The sequence below is a fragment of the Hirundo rustica genome, chromosome 2 (genome assembly GCF_015227805.2).
Source record: "Hirundo rustica isolate bHirRus1 chromosome 2, bHirRus1.pri.v3, whole genome shotgun sequence".
In the NCBI taxonomy this organism is placed as follows: Eukaryota; Metazoa; Chordata; class Aves; order Passeriformes; family Hirundinidae; genus Hirundo; species Hirundo rustica.
The window spans coordinates 12,686,800-12,709,395 of record NC_053451.1 but is presented as its reverse complement, the minus strand read 5'-3'; the positions used below and the strand labels follow the sequence as shown (position 1 = coordinate 12,709,395).

Here is a 22,596-nt window from a genome sequence, read left to right as displayed (position 1 = left end):
AACAACAAAAACCCACCACAACACCACCACCCAGAAAGTTAAAAGAAAAGGCAGAAGAAAGAGAAAGGGGAAGTCATCGAGCAACAGATTTCTTGTTTCCCAGTAAGGGCTGAAGCGACTGCTAAGATCTACAAATCTCTAGACATAAGTATCATATTTAATTACTATGACAAAATAAATTGGTAAGTTAATGTGCTTTCCTGACCTCAACTACTCTAAATGAATTTTTTTTTTTTGTCACTTCTATCTTATCCCAGACTTCTGTAGCATGAGAAATAAAGAGCCCAGCTGTTGTGCAGAACCTGCAGGAGCACACACTGATCACAGCTCATTAAGCCACGTTTAACTAGACAAAACTAAAACAGCAGCAGCATCCACAGCACAAATGCCGTAACCTGGTGAGACACTCCCCATGCGAAGCATAACGTGAGAAGTAAGTTCTACCGCCTTTTAAATTGTGCCTAAAGAGAAACTGTAGGCAGTATAGGAAAAACAAGGGAATATTATAATGTTCACTGGACTGCATACATCCAGAATATTAATTCCACTTTTGCAGTTGCTAAAGTTTTTCTTTGTTTGCAAACTACAAATATATTTATCCACCACAAAGATTTGCAAGGAATAATAAAAACAACTTTAAGATCCTTTACTTATCATGAAATATTTCTGCTGCAAAAGATAATGAAATCTGAGAACACAGCTTCTAATATGTTAAAGCACAACATAACCAATTATTTTTGGCTCCTGAATATTTGGTTTTGATTTTTAAGGAATTCTTTGAATGAACGAAAACCTTGACTGCAAAACCTAAGTGGAGACTCTAAACAAACTGCAGACTTTTAGTTCACCCAACAGATGTGCAGTTCCTGCTATTTAAGAAATTATAGACAGTTCACAATTTAACTACCAAAATCACATTTATAAGACATTTTTCCAATAGCCCAGACTAGCATTTCCAGTTAAATCCTTTTGCTAAATGGATCAGAGAGCCACAGTAAATTAACAACACTAGACTAGCACAGAGTACGAGGGTTACATAATCTATTGGCTAATTCAAAAAAACTTGGTATTATCAAGGTGTCTTCTCCTGCAGTCTCAATTCAAGATCATAGGAAAAAAATCTTACAGAAATCATTAAGGTATTCATTTAAGAAACTGGCAATGGCTAGCAGATTGCCCACATGAACATTTATTAGGAGACACATTACCCAAACTCATGCTCATTGTTAGACTGATTAATAGAGGTTGGGACTAGTATACATTCACACAGATAAAACATTTTTATTAACTACATTTCAGAGTTCTCTCATGATGATTAAACTCCTGTAGCAATTTTATGTTCCATTTTTAAGTTGAGATGAATCAAAACACGCATTTGTAAAACTAAAATAAAACTGGTCTGTGAAATAAAAAACTTCAGTTATTTAATGAATTTGGGGTTCTAATGCTTAGCTACTACAGGAAGAGCCAGAAAAAGTCTCTTACTAGCGTCACTGACTTCCCACTCTCATATTCCCAAAGTGTAAAGGCTCCAGCCCACCACATCAGCCAATGGCTCAGACTGTCATTTTAATTATTACAGATTTGAGGAATGCAGTACAGTGATTACAGTGGCAGCTTGGGATCCAGGGGTCCAATTACTCACTGTGCTGCAGACAGGCTGTCTGACTTCTGGTTTTACTTCTCTGTACCCTGTTTTCCCAGATGGAGTAATAATAGATGGAAACTTCAGAAAGGTAATTGTGGATAAATATATTAAAGGCTGTGTGTTACTCAGCAGCTCCACAACCCGCACTGAGTACCTAAACCAAAGGATTTTAAGCAATTCCCCATCCTTATGGCTGCCTGCAGTGAAATGTTCAAGAGCACAATGAAATCGGGATCTCAAAAAAAATTTCCTAGATGCACTGGGAATTGCAGCAGAATCTTGCAGTGAACAAAGAATGAGTGGGGGAATGAGACTTGCTGTCCCAGAATTATTTTGTTATTAAGCTCAACTTGCACATCTCTGATTTCAGCAGGAAGGATGTATTCAGAGTGCTGGTAGAAGCACTTCAGTCTTTAGTTGGATCTTTTTGCAAAGGTTCTGAGCTGGGAAACAGCCCTGATCAACAGCCCCGGCACCAAATGCACAGAGCTGCACAAATGAGCAGGTACTTCAATGGTACTTCAGCACGTGCTTTAAGAGAATCAAGTATTTAAGTGCTCTGCTTTCCAAAATCCACACTTTATTTGTGTCAGAAATCTGTTCAGATGAATGGAGCAGCTGAGACCTCTTCAGGGTTTTGATTCACGCATCTAAGACATTTTGAAGGTTCCCTTTGCAAATGTAATTTAGAGAAAGGGAAAAAAAAAAAAAAAAAAAAAAAGGAGGCAGAAATGATGGGGTTGGGGAGCAAAACTCAGCAATAAGTGGGTGAATTCTCCCACAGCTGCACGCAAAAGAACATGGGAATCCAGAAGCCTTTTCTTACAAGTAATTCATTTAAATAAAGTAAATCAGGCTCCTCTCCTACAACTGTAGGGTATCAGTTTGAGAAAGCAAAAATAAGCTTCTTCCCAGGAGCTTGGCGCATTATTCACTCCTCCTAGGCCTGCTGACTGACTCCAAAAGACATTTTAAACATGGGAAGGATAGCCTATCCCTCTCAGACAGCTCAGTAAGGAGAGGGCACATGAGGAATCGTGTTGCAGCAGCTGCCAGGAATTCTGAAGAGGCTCCCGAGACTCCGACCCCACCAGAGTTGGCATTCCCCATGCTGAGTTGGGGCTGTTCCCTCCCGGCTGGCACGGAGCACACGGCAGCATCGCTCCCTCTGTGAAACACCCCTTGGATAATGCTGGATTATCAACAGCCACGGCTTCATGGCCAAATTCTGCACGAGCATAGGAATGGAAATGCCTTTTCCCCTGCGTTTTGTTAAACTGTGCGCTGCCAAATCCAGCCTTGGCCCGAGTTTAAGTTTTAGACAGCAGACAGAGGTGTTTTCTTCACTGAGGGGATGGGGCAGCAGTGAGAGGGTGTCTGGAGAAGGGATCAGACCCAAACCAGCCTGATCGAAACCTTCGGATTATTTTAACAGTTTCAGTAACAGAATTTTGAAAAACACTAGAGCAAAGCAATTCTGTAACAGATGATGAAACAGCTCGAAATGATGCAAAATCTACCGTTTTATGAAAGCACATAAACCCTGAGTAACTGAGAAGTCTTCAAGTCACAAAAAATCGACAGAAACACAGAACCAAGAGCACAGCAGGCACAAGACAGTTTTTCCTCTAGGAATAAGACTTGACAGACCACTGGACTGAAATATTAGTGAACCAACAACTGAGAGGGGAAGGAAAAAACCCAACTGTTCTCGTGGTAGAGACTATTTAGATTCACTTCAGCTTTTAAGAGAGCACTAAAATGTAAATGCTGATTACTGTTGTTAATAGTGGCGCCAGAGGCACATAAAGAAGGGAAGGCTGTTCCTACACATTCCATTTGTGGTGTGGAAAGGGGGATTCAGTCACCTCATCTCAAGTGTCCCTCCACTCCTCAGATTTCACATGGGATTCTCCAGTCCGGGAATCTGTGACTCACTCAGACCACGGAATACCACCCCATGATAACAACGAGGAGCTTTGGGATGGTACGTAATAAATATCAAGGGGGAACACAACATTTCCAGCGTGTGCTGAAATGAGGTGTAGAAATGTCAGGGAGATTTCCATACCCCCGCAGAGGGCTGCTTGGAGAGGCGGCGAGGCGAGGCTGCGCACCCTGCCAGGAGAGGCGCGCAAGTCGGAACGCCTCAAACTCTGTGGCAAAGCATTGCAACGTGGAAACCCCAAATTCTGAGCACTGCTGGCTACACCGAGACTCATCCAATGCTGGCGCTCAACCCATCCCATCCACATCTTCCAGATCCTAGTGCACAGCCTGGAAAAGGCCACAGGCAGGCATTTCTCCCTCCTCTTGACATTTCTCCCTCCTCTCTATGTCACATGTTTAAACTTACACAAGTAAGTCACAAACTTGTGGTTTTGTACCTTACTTCATAAAGCTACCTCTAAGGAGTGGGAAAAAAATTGAAAATAGCAAAGAAAAGAAAAGAAAAGAAAAGGAAAAAAAAAAAAAAAAAGCCCTAACAAAAAGCCAAACCAACTGACCAAAACCATACCTGACAAATAAAAAAAGAATCCCTCATCCAACATCACCCTAAACCCAGTGAAACCTCCAAAAGAGATTAAGTACATGGGAAGGAGGAAATGGGGAGCAGACAATTGCCATGAAAGCTGAGTGTGTGAAAGCCTTAGTTAACTAGCAGGTCTCCAAGGTTTACAAGTACACTTAAGCACCATACACAGCTTAATCCAAATCTGGCCTCTGTGTCAAAACCTCCTGCTGGAAAGTTTTGAAAAGTTCAGAGACGAAACACATTTTTCATGCTGTGACACTCTTCAAACAATAGCTCAGCCTACCTTAAGTAAGTATTTCTTATTCTAACACAAAGAGAGCATCACAGAAATAATCACTCGTTTAACTTACTATTCACCTGGTGTTTCACACACATTTCAGTGAATTCCTTACCCAGACTCACGCACATGTATTCATTCTTACAAATAAAACTGGAGGAATATTCGTATTTTGTTGTCTAACTGTACTGTAAAGGACATCTTTGAGTTCACTTGGTGATTATGGTCTGCTAACACTCTAGGCATGAACTTAGAAACACGCTCTCTGCCAAGTCTTTCCTAATAGTAAGGAATGAGGAAGAACAGACATTCAGCTTACGAACACCACCTGCGAAAGAAGCAAGTATTTGACACCTAAACCTGTCCCATCAGTCACTGCCCAATGGTCTGCTGCTAAAGGCAAAAAGGGCAGAAACGAAAAGATAATGCAGAGAAATTACACCCCCACTGCACATCCATTAAGGACAAGAATCCAGAAACAGCATGTATCACTGAATCTCAACTAATGTGGGAAAGGGTGATCTAAGCTCAGAAATACAGTGAGCATAAAGGCTTTTGGTTAGTTCAATCTTCTTATTCAAGAGACCAAGAGCAAAAAACATACAAAAATCTATACAAAGACTTGTTTTCAGAACAGAGGAAGACATTATACAACAGAATGGACAGAGGATGCACCTTTCCAATGTCTGGTAAACCACTTGCCTGTAAATAAGCAATTAAAAGGAAACTCAATCAGATTTCCATTCCCTCTGACACCTACAAAACTAAATCACTGATTATGCATTTAACTCTACATCAACTCCCCAAGAATGAAATGTGATTAATACATAGTGAAGAAATCAATGTCCTCTCCTGGGCAATCATGCTTTTGAGTTATGATCAATGCAGGCAGATAATGCATTTCCACACAACTCTGACCTTCTGCTTGTTGGAGGGATCTCAAGATACAGGCATTTATTGATAGCAGTGCACTAAAATGGTGTATTTCTTGGAATAACTGTGTTAGGTGGTTTGGCATATGTTAAGTCACTTTATGTTATTTTAACCAAGAATTGGTTTCAGATGTCAAAGTGCAGCAAAGGACTAAAAGTAATGCAAGTATTTTATTGACAGTAATAGCTGTGTTTCACTTGGGACCGAGCATCTCATGGTTATGAATGAAAGCCACTTTGTAGACTTCTCAACAGAATAGGTTTCAGCTATCTGAACACAAATACACAGGAATTCCAGGCAAAGTGCAGTACAGGATCACAGTCACATAGCATTCAACTACATGTAAAATCCCCATAAATCCATGTTAAGAGACCCAGATGACTTGTGGTTTGGGGTTTTTTTAAGTGAGTGGAGGGGACACCATGGCTTCTGTTGTAGTGAGATTTCAGCTCATTGTGCTATGTTTACAAAGGTTGTTGTGGACATGGAAAAAGTTCATATATCCACATTTTAAGTGGGAAGAGAAAAATCTGCAATAGCAAGATGGACTCTACTAGCTCAACTCAAATAAATTATGGGGTTTTTTTTTCTCTCCTAAACAGCAATAAAGCTAAGCAAAATTCAAGATAAAATGTAAGAACCAGCTTTAGTGAAACCTTGGGAGAAGAGGCTCATAACATCCTGTAAAGACAAAAGGACAAAAAGTCCTTATCACAATGCCAGAGTTAATCTAAATAATTCAAAATACAAATCCCTAAATAAAGTAATGAAAGGACTTGAAGACAGAGATGTATACAGAGATGATCATCTGACCGTCACACATAAAGAACAGGACTGCACCTCACCCCTAGCCATGACCCAAATCAGAGCCAATTAAAATACCAATTTAACTCAAAACCAGTGAAAATAATATTTACTGCCACAAAGGCATGGCAAAAACAATGAATTACTGGTAAAGGGAAGTGTTTAAGTATCCCTCACTGTAAGGACATATGCTTTGATATAATTTCTCAAAATATATGCTGATAATGGTGCCATGCATTTCAAGAAGATAATATGCCATCACAAATTTGTGGAAAGGAAACATTTTATATCTGTTTTTAATGAGTTCTTCATGAAGAAAACAACTGCAATAGCAAAAAATAAAGCTAGTTATTATTATCGCTCGTTCCATTACTATCAAGGGAGTTAGAACAGGTGCTTACGCCAAATTAAAAAGTACAAAACAAAGCAACATAGATATGTGGCTGATTTTTGAAGAAAGCATGTGATTTTCTACATAAAACATTAGCCCAGAAATAAAAGACCTGTTAAAAATAAATCGATTACTGCATACTGCACATAAGTATTAGCTAATTTGGGACCCTATTTCACAACGCCTGTGAAACCAACAGCCTCACTAAGGCTTTATGAACCCACATGCCCAAAGTGCCAGTGTTACAACAACCAGCTCTGCTGCCCTCTTTGCACTTGTTTAAAATAAGGGCTGTGCTCAAGAATGTGCTGAGTGCACGTGGCACAAAGCTCCTACAAGGCAAGCCAGACTAAGGACCTCATCACAGACCAAAGAAACCCCAAAGATCCTGCCAAGCATCTGGTTTTCAGTTCTCCCTGGGAACATGGGATTATGAGTGGCATGAGGAAGGACAAAGAGCAGGGACTACTTTCACAGCTGAACCTCACTTAATGCAAAAAAAAAAAAAAAAAAAAAAAAAAAAAAAAAAAAAAAAAAAAGAACAGCCACTGGTGAGATACCTGAAGAGAAAACCCCACCTCCAGGCAGCAGAAGGCCTATGCTGAATTTAGATGAGTTTACTGGTGAGCTAAAGATGTCTTTGTAATAACCATCTCCTAAATATAACTAAAACAACAACAAAGGCAATGTCTTCAAACCCACTGAAATCTTAAAAGGTAACTGAAAATTTAACTGACCCAAATACCTTAATTTCTATTTTACTAAGGTATCCTGTGAAGCTGGAGTATAAATCCTATTAAACTGAACTTATTTTGTCCATCCCTAAAATAGATTTGACATACAAACACAAACCCAAGGTCAAGGTCAGAGATCAGCAAGAAAGATTACAAAGAGGACTGATGTAAGAGCTGGCATTTGATCAAAGCTCCTGGATGAATCTTTTTTTTTTTTAGTACACTTACCAGAAATACCACTACACTTCATTTTCTTCACATTGGTACATTACATGTTTTAAGTATTCCCTATATTTTAGAGCAGCTGCTCTGTCCTTATTTATTTTGGTAACAGCTATTAGGCAGCATAGCAAATAAACTAAGGAAAAGCTCTTATGTTAAAAGAGGAAGTCAAAGACACTTTTTGCCATCCTTTTCACTCTATTCAGCCATTGCCAGTATACATTAAATTACAAATCTAAAAGGAAAAGCCACTCAAACACCCAGCAAGATCAGTGCTAAAGAGTCATGACCACAGGTTTTAACCTGGATCAGTCTAAGACACTTATCTTAATATAACAATTGTATATTTGGATGTGCACTTCCAAGCACAACACTTGCTTATTTATCCTAATTATCTGTGTGCACAGCATATATTTCTCAATTAACAACAACAAAAAAAAAATCTCAAGGTCTGTGCAGAACAATCAAACTAACCTCTTCTGTAATCAGGACAACATTTACCTCCTAGAAAGCTTCTCTAATGCTGAACACTGAGTAAGTGAGTAGATTAAACACAGTAGCAACAGTTGAAAGACTCATTAAAACCCAGCTGCTGAAAATAGTCAGCAATGAAAGTCATTTACTGATCTATCTAGCTATCCATCCATCCACGCACCGACACATTCTCAAAGCTTTAAACACATGCAGGACAGTATTTAGCTTACAGGTCACGTCTCCCACATGTACCCCTCTGATGCCTAAACATGAGGAAGACGTGTCTTGGGTGACACAAGGGCATTCAAAGCTGCACTGCTGCCACAAAGTTTAGATACTCATCCTAACAGGTAGTAATTTAAAGAATAGTGTGGCTTATACTCTTAATTCTTAATCTGCACTTTCAACGCCAGCACTGCTCTGATGTTAGTCTAGACATGACTGGGAGCAATTTATATTTAAACAGAGAGATACATCTATACATAGGACTGCTTGCGTTAGTATTAAAGCTTTTATTAGAACCCATTTGGGGTCACCTGCATAGCTCACTAGTATGTGGGCATCTTGGACATTGCCAGTAAAACCTTCATTCCATCACATATGCTCGTGCACCTTGTTTCAGCTATTTAACATCTGTTTACTGATTTTCCTCCATTTTTGTAGAAGTAGTACATTTGCAGCTCTCTACGTGTATGACTGGGTTGTCTCACCTGCTTATGAAAAGGCCTCAAATGAAAAAAAGATGGGGGAAAAAAAGGGTTTAAAAACTTGTCTCCTTTTTGAAAATATTCTTCACAAGAATTAGGTTGTCACCCTTTTAAGCTATAGTGTTGCCTGAGCTATTAGGGCCAGATACAAATCACTCCTGAAGCCTGGGATGCCAGCTTCTCAGCACTGTGGTATAGGTGCTTTTAACTCTGATAGTGATTCATTGGATCTTAAAACAGTCACTGGATTAAGATCAAATTGATTTAAATTGTAGACCTCAGGGCAATACAATTCTGCTCTCCCTTAGTCCCCCCCTTTGTAAGCCCTTTCAGCAAAATGGGAGAAAAGGCGAGGCTGGTAAATTTTTATTTTTTTCCAAATGGAATTTCTATCCTTCCTACTTTGTGAAAAGCTGATAAAGCTTCTCACTGCATTGAAGAGTTAGAAAGGGGGAAGGAAAAAAAAAAAAAAAAAAAAAAAAAAAAAAAAAAAAAAGGAAGTAAATCAGGCAATGATTACAACAAACCAGCAGAAGTTCCTTCCACATGCACAAATCAGCAGCTCACTCTGAGAACCAAGCACATGTGAAAATATGTATATAGAACATTTCACAACTAAAAACATTCTAGAAAACACATCAGCTAATTAGCAGTACAGCTGGCCAACATGTGAAACCCTAAAGCAAGTATATTTGGAGTTATATAGCTTTTTTAAGTTTTCAAATGCATGAAAACACAAATGTGTGAAAAAGCTTTTGCTTTAACTGAGCTGTATTACAGTAACTGTTCACTCAGTGTCATGGCAAGTCTTCTCTCAAGCTTATACTATAAAAACCCTCTTTAATATTCACAACCAAACCTCTGATGAAACATCAGCAGTAGTTGTGGGTTTGATTTTTTTCCTGTTAAATACAACCTCACACTCTTTACACACATAACCTGCAGAAGTCAAGAGGTTTCCGCTTGTTTTGAACTTTGGACCAAATCCTCCACTTTTCGAGCAGCAGGGATGTGCAGGCTGCTATCAGCAGCCAGTGGGGGTTTTGGCTGGGACACTGTGTAGAAAATAGCTGAAATCCAGCTCTTATCCATTCCTCTTGGAGAGCTGGAACAGGCATCTTTCCACACAGTGATCCAAATGTAAAGCACTTCAAGGGTGCTGTCTTTCAAAAGGGGGTAATGACAAACGGGAGTAAACAACCAGCCAATACAGCAGTGACAGTAAATATGACAGCTAGCACAAAGTACTTCTGGTCAATTTAGCAGTCAACAACAGTCCACAACAATGGGTTATATTGAAGGACTGGATGGCTATCAATGCCCAATTCTGCAAAGGTTCAATTTTTACTTTTTTTTTTTTTTTAAATATTGTCCATAATTATATTTACATCTGTGCAATATCAAAATAAGTTTCTTAAAATCTTAAAAGATTATATTGATGAACAGTGTAGTAGTAAGTTCTTGAACTTCATACCTCCTTTCTACTTACTTATTTTCCCTGACGTAAGTACACCTATGAATTTTAATGAGACAATAAAATAATGGCAAGGTTATGCACACATGGAGATCTGTGCATGAGAGAGGAATCTAAATGATGCAACACATATTAAAGTTACAGACATATGCATAGGACAGAGGGGTATCTACCATGCTAAAACCCAGTAACACATCACCAGTTTAAGCACCATGACTACTAAAAGCAAACTAGCTTATATTTAAAGTCTCAATTTTCTTCTCTCATTCAGGATGCAGCACAGGATTTCCAAGATGTGCAACATCAGTTATTCCAGTGTTCCCATTCCTCAGGTTGTTCAGCGCACAGCAACCATTGCAGGTGATTTGGTTTCCCACATGCTGGAAGTCTGGTATCGATTCATGATCAAATAAAATTGGTAACAATGAAAGGCAGTGGGAGGTAGGTAGTGAATTTCTCTCTGCAACTCCTGTCTCAGCTTTGGGGAAAATATCTCACAATTACAGTTTTAATCTATTCACTTAATGATTACTGAAAGAATGTGGTGAGAGTGGAGGGAAATTGTCATAATAAAAGACCTAAAAGTCAAGAATCTAGCAAATAAACAAGTGAAACTGCACCAAGTAGCTCAAGCCATGTATGATGTAGGATAAAGTCATTATCTGACAGTTATTATCTATAAGCACAAGTTTATTGATTCAGCTGATCAGGCTATGTATAATTTCCAGTGTACCCTGCCATAACAGATTTGGACAGGTCACAACCCATGTTCTTCGTGTTATATAAAGCCATCTTTCCTTGATGTAATGGAAGAGTCATTTCCCAGCTCAATGTAATATCAATAAGCAACCCCAGTGTTTTCTAAATCAATATATAGTAAGGCTTTGTCAATAACCTGAAGGTAAGTTTCACAGCTTGCATTATTATCAAACCACTTTTTTTTTGTTTCTTCTCTTTTTCAGTCCATACATAATCTTGCTAAAGGCTGGTTTTGTTCAAATTCTGTTGCTCAATTTCATCAGTGAGTGAGACCAAAAGGACTCAAATGAACACATTCATGTGATTTCATTCAACAGCTGCTAAGACTTGTGAGTACCTGCAGAATCTTACAGAATCACAAACAACTCCCAAATACCAAATAAATGCTGAAGCAAATAGTATTGGAAGTGAGGTACAAGCCCAAGGGGGCAAAAAAGGAATACCAGAGGGGAAAAAGCCCATAAAAAACCCACAATCCAAAACATCTTCTCAAAGGGACTTCATGCTCTTAAAAGCATATAATTTAAAATCCATTTGATGAGAAAAAGCCAGAAATTCTGGTGAGCACATCTTCAGCCTCTCAGGAAACTGAGCAGAGGACTGTTACCTTGGCACCCTAGTTAGCAATCTCAGGAAAAGAAGATGAGGACTACAAAGGGATGTGAAATTAACCATCTTCTGACTAGGAATTCCGAAGAGGGATAAGGACCAAAGCCAGCGTGAATGAGACAAAATTTCCACTCCATGTCTGGGGTGAGAGAAAATACAGGTTCATAAACTTTTCAAGTTCAGGGCAGAAACTCATACCTTTCAAACGTCAGTGCAGGATCTTTGTGAATCTGGTTTTCACTCCTCCCTGCCAAAAATAAATACATTATAATCAGGGTACAGAAACTTATGGTGGAAAATTATTATATTTCTACAGTAACAGGAAAGTTATTCGGTTAATTCATTATCTGCTTATAAAAGGGAGCCTTGTCTTACTTCTTAACAAGGTATCAACAGATTACTATAAAGTTTTCTCCCAAAGCTGGTTATACTTGTGGTTGATTTGTGAGAGTATCAGAGCTTGACAGATGAAACTGAGCTGAGCAAGCTGGTAAAGGTAACCTGCCAGGAGAGAGAGGATAGCTCTCCTTGACTGGTTAATACTACCCACTTTGTGAAAAAAGCTGTCATCAGGAGATTATCTTTATTCTAACACACTATCCATTTACCGACCATGACTAAAAAAAGCCAAGAACACACAACACACCCATGGCACTGCATTCTGCTTCTCTAAAATCTTACTCATCTTCTCCTGCTATTATCATCATTACTCTCATTCAATCTTCCCTCAGCTCCCCACTTCCACAACCCACACTTGTGTCGCATTAACAACATCCAAAGACCATTTCACACTACACAAAACACAGCTGTTATTGTAATCTTTCCCCTGAAGACACTCTGTTCATATAACCCTTTACTTCAACTTTTCAATTGTTTTTCTCTTGCTCTAGATTAAGTTTGGAATTTTTCATCTGAGTTCTATGGACATTAATAACTTTCATTTCTATCCACATAACCTAACCACTTATTGTGTCCTTTTTCCTTACCCTTTTGTTTCCACAAACACTCATTTTGCTGTAATACTCAGCCACCTCTCACACAGGAAATTCCATAACCCTTCTGCACTGCTCCCCAGGCGAAGATCATCTACACTCTGGAGGCTCTTTATTCCTCTCCTCCAGCAGTAAATTACCAGAGCAAAAATTAATCCAAATCCACCAAAATACCTCCTGCAAGACCACAAGCCAAAACACAAATGATATATGTTGCTTGCCTTTCCTCACAGACTTGTTTGTTCCCTTTTCCTCAAAGTCTATATGAAGTTTAAAATAAATACATCTGCACCTGAGAGATGCTGACAGCAAGTTCAGCTGGACAGCAATTAAACGAAGCCCTAGAGCAACACTGGCCTCCAAAATAAGTGTTTTCTCTTCCTCTTAGAGAAGAAAAAATGCATTTATTAGTTTTGCAGTACAACAATACGTGCTGCTGTAATAACAGTTTTCACCCAACACCTTTCTTTTACTACGTATGATTGGAAGGGAAGTAAAGAATGATATACCCTAAAAGATCAACAGAACACAAAGACTAATGACAGGAAGAAAAGGGTAAAAAAGGCCTATATAATGTAGAAGGGCTAAAATATAGCATCAAAGGGCTCCCCTTCTCTTGAGCTGCTACTTTTAAAAGTCTAGCAAAAGCTCTTTCACTTCTCCAGCTGGTACAATGACAATATCCCTACCCTGATTTCAGAGGGCACAGAGGCAAGAAAGACCAGAGAGTGAAAAAACACTGCTCCAGGGAAAGAAAGGAGACTACTTTTCAGACAGACCATAACTATTTACTTACTTTTAATCATGACAACAATGACATGGATGAGGAAACTTTTGAGGAACAAGGTGAAGGCTGAGGGAGCACCTGTCCCAGGTCCTGGCTAAGAATAAACCCAGACCTCCACCAGTGAAACAAAGAAAGATTTCTGTGTCCCAACTGCCTTAATGAAACAACCTTCCAAGCCCGAACAGCAGAGTTAATAGTGCAAGTTTCCATTTTTTTGAACATAATCTCTCCACCTCAAACCAGAGCGGTTTGATTTACTGGGTCTATGTCTGAATTCTGTTTTACTGCAAATAAAACGTAACCCTTGCTTCCAAAGTCACCTCGGTATCTCTCTACTAAATCATGTAAACCAGAGCTTGCACTGGTCTTGGAAAGCACTTTGGAAGGTGAACAGTTTGGCTGACCAAGAATAACCTACCAGGATGCAAATTCCACTTGCCTTCTTTATATGCTGCCAGGTTTATGAGAGCAAGTCTGTCTGTGTTTGACATTTGGCATAATTACTATTGTAAAACATTTTATTTTCCTGTAAATTCAGACTACGACCCCAAAGTGCTTACAAACTGAGAAGAGATGCAGAGATAAGCAGAAAGGAAAAAGTAGGTATGAAGAGGAAGTAAGCATCAATGCCAGGAAAGACTGTGAGACTGTTCAAGCTGCCTGACCAGCATGGGGTCCTGAACTGTAAAAAATGACTTGCAGAAACAGGATAATGTAGGATACCGCACATTGTAAAACATTATAATCAATTTGCTTCACTAAAATATAAAGCCAGAGGTGAATTTCTAGGTAGCATGGTCCCTAAAACACCAGCTCTATTTCTCTACCATCTTGTAGGAAGCTGAAGTGCAACACATTTTGTCACAATACAGAGGGATGGAAAGTCTAAAATTTTCAGGGGTTTACACTATTTTCCCTGTGATTTTGACCAAAGGAACAAGAGGAAGGATTGGAAGCTCTAAAGCATCTTGACTCTAATCTGTTGCTGAAAACCAGGTGGGAGTGAAAGAAGGAGGAAAACACAGTAAATTAATATGCATATCCATCACCACTCAAGACCAAAAGGTTCACTTATATGGGGGCCGGGGGGGGGGGGGGGGGGGTAAGACTCCAAAATGTAAAATTAACAGACTTTAAACCATTCTTGCAATTCATTTCTATATGTAAGATATAAAACATGCACTGAACGCAATTTATTTTTGCCAGCTGCTTGATAAGACATGAATGATTCAAGAACGTGGAGTAACAACAAGCTCCTTTCCGCTCATATACCTGAAAATATCTTTCTTGTGTTTTCCACAAATTCTTGTATTTTACTTGTTATTTAAAGCAAGTGCATATTTTTCAAGAACAAGCATAATCCATTTTCCTCACAAATAATAATCACAAGAAAGCTAACAGTATTTATGAAGTCTTTCTAATGCACATCCAGAAAACCCAGACTACTTGATAGGGATATGTATGCACAATCTTTGCCACTTCAGGTACTAAATCCTCCCTTGTTTAACATTTCTTTTTTTATAATTGGCAAATTTGATTATGAGCTTAATTTTTGCATAGTAAAGCTCATCCAGCCATTTTTAATTTTAAACTGGCTTGCACTTCATCGTGACTAGCTGAATGCTACAAAAACCTTCGACATCGTGACCTCATAAATCTTGGAGAACAGAAAAAATTCTCGTAGGAGCAGGGAACTGTTGGTAAGATACTTCTTCCACTGCTGACTGTACTCTGTCAGCTGTAACTATGTGCAAGTGTCCACACTTGCAAATTACACAAAACATGCATCTGAACTACCCTTCCATGAAATTATTTTCTCTGGTGAAATGACAGTCACAGGTAGAAAAGCTGAGAAGAAGATAAAGGTTGAAGCTGACCAAGCATCAGGGGCTTTTCTAATGAAACATACAACCATAATTTAAAAAACTTAATACCAATAATAAAAAAAAAAAATCTTGATGTACTCCACCACCAAGCTACAGAGTATAGGCAATATCCTAAGTAGAGAAAGGACTTTCATAGACTTATCCATTCACTACATGAATCCAGAAATAAAATCCCAAACGATTTTGGATTTGTGTGAACTACAGAATTAAATTACATATTGTTTATACATAAACCAAGTTCATTAAAAAACTCCACTCACAAGCAAACAAATAAGAGGCATTTCAGTTACCAAAGACCTGTTTCAATCTGACATCTAAATATCTGATGTTAGAAGGCTGCTGCTATTTACAGACTGATCACAGTAATTTCACTCCTCCGTTGTTCACCAGGACCTCTCATTACATGCACTGTGTGGGTCTAAACCATGTTAGAAGCTACCAAGTACTGTCAAAATTGCAAGACAAAAAGAGATTCCATCTTGGAACAAAACAGAACATCTCAGGAACATCCATGAACATATTACAGCCATGCTTTGGAATATTGCTACTCTATGCATGAGGAACAGCGAGGGCAGGAAAAGATTAAGCAGCTTCCTCAGTAACACGTTAACTCCATATGCACAGCAAATAAAGATTTTTCTGAATTACAAGATACTCTCTTTACAGTTTGTGGATGTTTTGGTTTTGGGGAGTCTTTCCCCTGCTAGTGAAACCAAACAACAATTGGGTACCTTAAACTTGAGGAAACAACAGTGGTTACTACTAAAGGACTAGGAATTGCACACTACAGTAAATGCCTTTCTCTTCCAAAATAAGAAAAGTTACAGGCACTCCCATCACCCTCAGGTAGGGATGTAAGTCAGTCAAATGTAGTAAATGTGCATGTTCCACTACACCTGCTGAAACAATGTTCCCTCCAACAAAACACCACGTCAGTACTGAACCAAACACAAATGATGGCATTATGATCAAAAATGTAATTCCACCAACTTTCCCTATTTCTCAAGGATCTAACACAATGAAGCAGTCCTAAAGAGCTTGGCAAGAACTATTACATAGACTGGAGCTGCAAAGACCACTGCACAGCAGAAGCTCTTCTGATCCATTGACCACTTTCAGTCTCTTTCCTAACCAAGTACAATAAAGTCCTTTCTAATCTGAAGCAAGGGGTCTCTCATCGCCAAGTATGTCCCTACACATATCTAAGCACTTCCTGCCCAAACAGGAATCCGTTTTAATCCCTTGCTTTAGAAAGCTGTTGAAACCTGGCTTTTACCAGTGCAATTCAGCTGCAATACGCTCACAGCTCAGACGGACCAGAACAGGGGATGTGCATTCATCCCTGGTTCCACCAGTGGAACAGCAGAACTGCAGCAGCCCGTGCCAGCAGCAGGGTAGCGAAGGAACTGATGCTGCAGCAGCAACTCAGTCCAGACAGACAGCTTTTTTTGCATGTGCTGAACTGTTCAGTGGTGTCCAGCCTCTGGAATCCTGAATTACTCCAAGCCCCATTGAACCTCCTCTGCAAGTCTCCTGAGTAACTAGAACTAACCTGGCAGAAACAAGTGTGCTCCCCCCCCAGTAATCAATATTAGCATTTTTCCCAGTGAGTTCGTACAATCTCAAATTCTAGCTTCAAAAGCTGGAAGGTTCTGAACTGACCAAACTCAGTTAATAACTTGGCTCCTATACATATTCATTTTAGAACTCACAGATACCTGCCACACACTGCTCTCTTTGCCAGAGTGAGAGAAAATGGATCATGAAGTTGCCAGTGGCTTAAACATCTAAGTCTGAGAGGAGGGGAGTTATCCCGAACACTGTAATTGCTAATAGTCAGTGCCACCTATGGTTGATGTTGCAGAAACAAAGATCCAAACAAAAGGGAAAAAAAAAAGGTGGTTAGAAATTTGAAGGTTTTATAAATGGCTTCAGGACAATAGATTAGATAAAAATGACTAATAATTTTCACCTATTCTGGATCATTTGCCCATGTTGCACTAGGTAAGGTGCTAATATCAAAACCAGGTTCAAATTCTTTATGATTTGACAACAAAAATATCCTAAAAACATACTGAAAGTTTGAAGTACAGCTTTCTATTTTCTTGTCTTACCGCTCTTGTCTCCTCAAGTAAAAATCATCTTGTTTTTATTAACAGCTCCATTTCAACTGTTCAGCCTGGCTCTGTTGCTGAAGATGCTTTGTCCAGTGGTCAGGAAAAAGATGCCAGAGAGTATTTCATCAGGCCTGACAAAATCCCCCCCCATCACCCCAACAAACTATCGGCAACAGACTGTATTTTCAGAGGAAGTTAACCAACACAACACAGTAATTCCCTCCAGAGGTTGTGCAGCAGTCTCAGTACAGTGCACAAGACCATTAATTACACAACTGCCTTTAGCATTAGCAGGATTCTGGTAGTGACAGCACTGGTTGAGTTAAAGCTGCCTTCAGTATCTCCAACAAAAATCTATTTACTTGAAGTTATGCAATACCTCCACTTCCTCTCTTCTTTATTATGTTAGAGCACAGTAATAGAGAGAAAAGGGGTGGAGATGGGGAACAAGCATTTCACAACCTCAAGCAGGGCATAGCTACCTTTCAAAAACACCTAATCTGGAATTCACCTCTAAAATCTGCCCAAATTGATAATAACACTCAAGCACCAACTCTTACTTGAAACTTAGATTAAGTATTTCCAGAGGAAAAGCTGTTTAATGGAGGTAGCCAACACTGGAATCAACTGCATACTTCCAGTATAACCAAGAATTGTTTTTAAAATCTGATTCATTTGGTTGGGGTTGTGTTTAGTTTGGGGTTTTCTTCTTCATTTGGTGTCTTCTCCATCACCCTACCCCACAATACAGCCGTGTACACCAGGCTAAACTGTATTCCAAAGTTCTCATTAAGATTCTAATGTCATCAGTCATGGTCAATCAGTAAAGCTGGCAATAGAAGTTTCAATTCGGCAAATATCCTTCTACTTTCCATTAAAAAAAGGAAAAAAAAAAACCCAACAAACAACAACAAAAACAAACCAACAAACAAAAACAACAAAGCAAACAAATAAAGCACACAAAACCCCCACCACCAACCAAAAAACCCACAAACCAACAAAAGAAAAACACCTCCGAAATTCACAGGCTACCCAAGCCGATATATTCCATTGCACTAAGAAAATCAAGACAAAATTTAAAATAGCACATCATTAGTCCTCTTTTAACTGTGATCTGAAAAGTCTACCTTGTATCTCCAATGATACACTGAGTATTCACAAAAACCAAAACTAAACAAAACCCCCACAACTCTCAGAACTGCCTCTTCTCAATAGAGAAATTACAAGAAGCCTCAATGCAGTCACAGCAATCTTGACTGGTAAAATGTTTTCAAGGACTTGGATTTAATCACATGTCATTTTCTTTTCCTCTGATCATTTATTTAAAGTCATAGGTTGAATTATTTATGAACAAAAGTTAATTGCATTGAAAAGCAGTACGGCCCTGTATTTATCTAACACCTTCTTCAGAACTCAACCTCCTGTCACTAACTGGTTAAAATCTACAAAAAAATGAATACAGAATTTGAGATAATAATTAACCATTTCTATAGCATCACTGAAATTCTCTTCCAAAAACCAGTTAAACACAGTGAAGTCGCTGTGTAAATTGTGCAACTGTTTCTACCAACTTTTGTTTTTGTTACCCGTGTTTGTGTTAAAAAAAGTAATTTGGGGAAAGAATTGTTTATTCACAAAATATTTGGTTTGAATACATAAGTTTTGACTAATTAGTTGCAACTAAAGTTATCATATTTGAGTCCAGTCACATCACAGTGTGGGTTTAGCCTCCCAAATTGGGGTTCTTCAAAAATTTTCTTAGCTGTCAAGGGATCTCGAAGATCAACAACTTGCATGTGTAAGGCTGTACTCACGCTCTTTGCGAGGTGTAAAATGGAAGCTCAAGGGTACATTCATATAAATATACCCCACATCCATAAAGTGTTAATCTTAAGTCAGCAAGGCCTTATGACAGAAGTAACCATTACAGTGCACGCGCACAGCATTTTCCAAGTCCCTCATTTCCTTAAAGCAACTCATTTGCTTGTCACCTGCCAAGACAAAGAGTAGAGAGAGGATTCCACAAATACCTCTGTGGCTTGTGCGTGATGAGAACACACCGGGAAAGATGGATTTTCATTTTCTCATCAAGTTATTAGATTAGGTTTACACGCAGATTTAAATGCCCAGGAGCAGTCTGCCACCTGTCCTAAACTTAATTAGTCAGGAATGTCTGCATGACAAGAGCAGATAGTTCAGATATTTTGGAGTGACCACAAGTAAACATCCAAATAATCAGCAGCACAATTTCAGTGATGCCAAGAACGAAGCACTAAGCACAGCCCTCTGTGAAACAGCCTGAATTTTATTAATGGAGTGCTTCATACTTCCCACACAACTGACATCAGCTGAGCATCTCTAAAGCCAGAGAATCAACTATGTAAAGTCTACAACTGGGTTAAGGAAACAAAAAGCCCTAGATTTCCTATTAAAATAGGGGTGCATATTTACACATTACTAAAGGGGAAGAGGTGGGGGTGTGTGAGATATGAAGACCCAAATCCTGTAAGACGTTTCTTCAGCTTTGTTCTTGTGCTGTTTATCATAGCAGCACATCTAAGATTTGCAGGTTTTTATACCTCCCCTAACCCCCTCACATACCCTTCCTCACACACACATGTTGGACCATCACAGCAGATTAACAAGTAGGAAAAAACAACACATTTTCATTTAAAGAGGCAAACACATCTATGTTCAAGTATATTTCACATTAATCATCTTGCAAAAAGCTAAACCCAAACCCCCTTAAAACATTAATTAGAATTTTATCTGTGTAGGTACGCAGCAACTTCTGACACTGATGTGAGAAACTGAACAGAATACAGAGAATTCACTTAAACATCGCCTTACGTTGCCATTGGCACACAAATTTGTCTCATTAGCAGGGGCTACTTAGTTCGCTGTAGTAAACAAAGCCGCTGATACGACAGCCTCGCACACTTTTCATTCATTCACATATTTTCCTTTCCTGAGACTTCTAGCATGTGGCACAGAAGAGCCGAATGTTAAACATTCCTGGAGTGTCACAATATGTAATACAATAAAACAGATTACAACCATACCTTTCTTTCACAGCAGTGGTGCCAAGCACAGGTACAGTGTAGCAATCAATTTGTTCTGCAGACAGTAAGGCTTTCATAGAATACTAATGCAAAATCTCTTTTCTTTCTCCTTCGACTTGACTCCCCAATGCCTGGGTCCCGACCAATACAAGGAGGAGGGCAGAATGTCTTCTGCTGAGATAACCACAACTACTAATCAAGCATACGTGTACAAGGGCACAGGATTAAACCTCCACCGGGCTTGACTCGGGCACGGAGAGCAGCTCAACACATGCACAGCAAGGTCAGAATTAAACACGCACACACGCACGCGCATCTACTTGAGCGAACTAATTTATCACACTTTACCACTGACGGCTTTTTACCTCAGGGGAGTAAAATTACATCCTGGTGAACTGACGAGGTTCAGACACAACTGTTTCCCACAACAAATCAGATCTCTGGGAGTAGGGAACCGGGCTCAGAGGTGAACCCTCCTCTTCTGGCTTCTCAGAAACTCTGTGCACACCACACTGCCTGTGTGTCTGTGCATGTGTGCAGGTGACTGCACACGTGTGTGTGACACACACCACCACACCAGGCATTGGTTAAACCAGAACCACAGTGGCAAAGTTCAAACACAGGCACTAACTCCCTCGGAGAGAGTTCTCTTTCTGATTGTATTTATCTTTACCTCTTAACATAATCAATCTATCAAGTCTAATTACTCCAGAAGAAAGCATTTTATTATTGTCTAACATAGCAAATGTCAAACAAGCTGTTCATTTACCTTGAAGTTTATTAGCATAGAAATGCAACATGAAGATGCTCTCAAAACATTGTCACTTGTATTCACAACATTTTCGAAAACACACTTAGCAGGTTTTTATTGCCTGGCATAGTTGGATACTGTTTTAGTTCTTAAAATAGTCAGGGCGTTATCTTAACTGTATCGCCCTTGAGCTGATATAAATAAGACTTTTTCTTTAAACATCCAATTTATATTTAACTTTTCTCTTTGGTTCTCTTTAAAATAAAGACTTTTTCCACATTCCAGTCAGCTGTACATATGTGAATACATGTGTTTTCACGGAAGTTCATATATGTGCCTTTCAAGGAGTTAAAAGTGAAACACTGAAATTTCAAAGCAGGGATTTCTTTTTTCTCCCCTCCTTAAATTCTGCCCTGTCATGCATCCTTCCTGGCATTTTCCTTCCAGTACAACCAGACCAAAAACATTTTACCAAAAACATAAAGATGAACCCTACAAATTATCACTGGCAGGGTTTTAATAACATCGGTTTTGTACGTTACCTGAATTGAGAAGAAAACACTGCACAAATGCTCCCCAAAACAACCCCCAAAATAATGCCTGGCACTTTACCTAGGACAAATTAGCAAAACATTTTTGAAATATCAGTGGCTTTGCAGAGACACCAGCAAAAAAGCAGCATTAATCAATACTGATGAGTTTGTCCTTGACATACTGACCGTGTCATCGGGCTATTGTCATGTGATATCATGTCATTTCCCCACCTGGCTCATGACCTTGTCCTTTAAATGACCCAAAGCTTCCCTCAAGTAGCAGGAGGCCCCTCCCCGCTGCCTCAGCAAGGTCGAACGGGTCAGCGTGTCCTCATCTATAATCCACCACCATTTGTCAGCAGGGAGGCTGGAGGAGGCAGGCTCGCTACAAGGGGAGAATGCCCAATTAGGCAGCTGTCACACAAAGCATAGGCTGCAAAATTATCCCCTGTCAAAAGAAAGAGCAGCTGCGGGTGCCAATTACAGCAACCTTTCAACCCTTTAGGTACTGGAAACTACACAGAAGTAAATGAAGTACAATTAGTGATAACAAATCGATGAATTAGGACAGTAAATTAGAAATTACTAGCAGGTGAGCTTAGGTCTCCCATAATATTAAGGGCACAGCACACCCCAGGCAAGGGCAGGAATATGCGGATTTCACAGAGCACATCAGTTTTGTCTTATCCGTGCCTTCCTTGTGCGGAGCCTGTTTACCTCTGTCTTTTTCTTCTCACGAGCCTTGCCTGAGCCAGATGGTGCAGGGAAAGGGAAAAAAAAAAGGCAACCCAAAGAAGAAAGAAGTTGTAGAACCTGATCTTTCCTCTTTATCCTGGCAAACGCAGTTTTCCTCCTTTCTCAGGAGGTCCTCAGAGCCAGCACAATCTCTTTCTAGTAAGC

At 39.4% G+C, this 22,596-nt stretch overlaps 1 protein-coding gene across 5 annotated transcripts in view; it reads right to left on the bottom strand.

Moving 5' to 3' along the window:
- Positions 1 to 22,596, bottom strand: part of NRIP1 (nuclear receptor interacting protein 1) — a 138,551-nt gene that overhangs the window by 11,545 nt on the left and 104,410 nt on the right. For 3 of the 5 annotated variants that reach the window (XM_040054660.2, XM_040054657.2, XM_040054658.2), the window contains one exon: positions 11,767 to 11,815. The exons of the other annotated variants lie outside the window; for them this stretch is intronic. The gene's annotated coding sequence lies outside the window, so the exon portion shown is untranslated. The remainder of the gene's footprint in view (positions 1 to 11,766; positions 11,816 to 22,596) is intronic. 5 annotated transcript variants of the gene reach the window in all.